The following is a 1,982-nucleotide window of genomic DNA, read 5'->3' on the forward strand; positions in this document are numbered from 1 at the left end:
CATGGTTTTGTGCTAAATGTTGCAGGAATGAAGATGAATAAGTCATAGTCCCTTCCAGTCAGGTAGTTGGGGTTAGAGTTGGGTAGAGACTAAGGAATAAGAGTTCACGATGAGTGGATAGAGATCTATAACAGGCGATGTACCAGAATAGAAGAGGGTGAAATCTGGGAAGATTTTGCAGAGGAAGTAATATTTAAGCTTAAATAAGTGGGAGGGAAGGCATTCCAGGCAAAGGAACTAGCGAGTACCTAAGCATGGAGTCATGACAAAACGTGGTGATTTCAGCGAACATGTAACAACTGGATGCAGCGTAGGAGCTTGTGGAGGATTGGTGAGAGCGAGGCTGGAAAGTGTCTAATGGCAGCTAACAGGTCTCACTTATACAATCACTATTTACATTTACAGATGAAGAAACCAAGGCACAGACTGACATGACCTTAAATTCCCTCAGTTAATTAGCGGGGAGCTAGGATTTGCTCCCTGGCAGTTTGGCTCCAGAGCTCATTCTTTTGTTCAGGGGTTAGATGATCAAGGATTTTGTTAAGGAGTTTGGGCTTGCTCCTTCAAGCAGGCTTTAAGGTAGGCAAGTGATATAATCAGTATTGTGTTTTAGAGACGTAACTCTGGAGTCACCATTTGGAAAGATGTCAGACCAGAGTCAGGAGACCAGACAGCAAGCTGAGGAAGGATTGCACCATATATCAGGCAACAGATGATGGCTCCTGAATTTAGAAGTGATACCGGGGATGTAATGGAAGAGGCCATTATGAGGCAGAATCAACAGAACTTGGTTACCGACCAAATGTAGGAGTCAGAAGAGGGGGTCAGGATGAGGTGGCTGTGCCACTGGTGGCTTGTCTGCTAAGTCTGAGGGTATGAGATGAGCATGCCTGGGAGAGGGGAGAAAGAATGCGTCCGTGTTGAACACGCTGCAGTTGAGGCAACTGTACAATATCCAGGTGCTCATGTCCAGACGGTTGCAAAGATGTGTCTGGAATGCTGGAGAGACATCTGCATCAGGAGTATGGATTTGGGAGTCACTGGCTCATAAGGAAAATTGGATCATGGGAGTGGACATGAGGAAAATTTGTGGAGTGGAAAGAGAGCCAAGCTCAGAGACCTGGGAAGCATCAGAATCTATGAGGGCTGAGCCTGGAAAGCTGGTTGATTAGATCCTTGAGGAGGGGAGGAGGTGGTGGGACGGGATAGGAGGATTCTAGAATTGCCTCTGCACCCTGTGATATGTGGGGCCGAGGGCCGTAAGGGAGGCCACCTCAGGGGAGCCGGGGATCTGAAGGGCAGGAGGGGGCCAGTGGTGAAGCAGTCATGGAGAGAGGAGTCTTTCCAGAAATGAGGGCTCCAGGAGGAACAGAGGAAAGGGGTGACAGGGTAGCATTCAGAAGTGCAGGGGTGGAGAGAGGACACTTGACTGTGAGGTGAGGGAAGGGTTGAGGGAAGGGGGAGTCTTTTCTGACTGGCCTCTCTTCTCTCAGCTGTTTCCAGTCTCTAGTCTGCTCAGCTGGACTGCTTGTCCCTGCAGGCGGTGGCCAGCTCACATAGATCTGCAGGCTTGAACCTGGGTTCCCAAAGTGCTGATGTGCAAGAACCACTGCAAACGTTTACAGCCACATATTTTGCTTCCCTGACCTGTGGACAGATGTGGAAATAGGAAGCCTGGCCAGCCAAAGTAAGCAGAGAGGCTTACACATCCTAACCTTCCTTCTGTTTTAACTGGAACATCAGGACCCAGCTTCATTCCTCCAATCTGTTCTGTCCAAAGGAAAATGGGCCACCCCTGGCCTCACATTTTAGAGCAAAGTGTGACGAGCGCATGCCACCTGTCTGATGGGCTGGTCTGGACCGCCACATATGCTGGTGCTGGGGCCACACCTGAGGCCTCCTTCCAGTGGGCCAATTCCATGTGGGCAGCTTGGTTGGTTTCTGAGTGTCTCCTGTGTGTGGCACACCTCTCCTGAACTTCT

The sequence above is a fragment of the Galeopterus variegatus genome, unplaced genomic scaffold, assembly GCF_000696425.1.
Source record: "Galeopterus variegatus unplaced genomic scaffold, G_variegatus-3.0.2 Scaffold15410, whole genome shotgun sequence".
NCBI classification, from domain to species: Eukaryota; Metazoa; Chordata; class Mammalia; order Dermoptera; family Cynocephalidae; genus Galeopterus; species Galeopterus variegatus.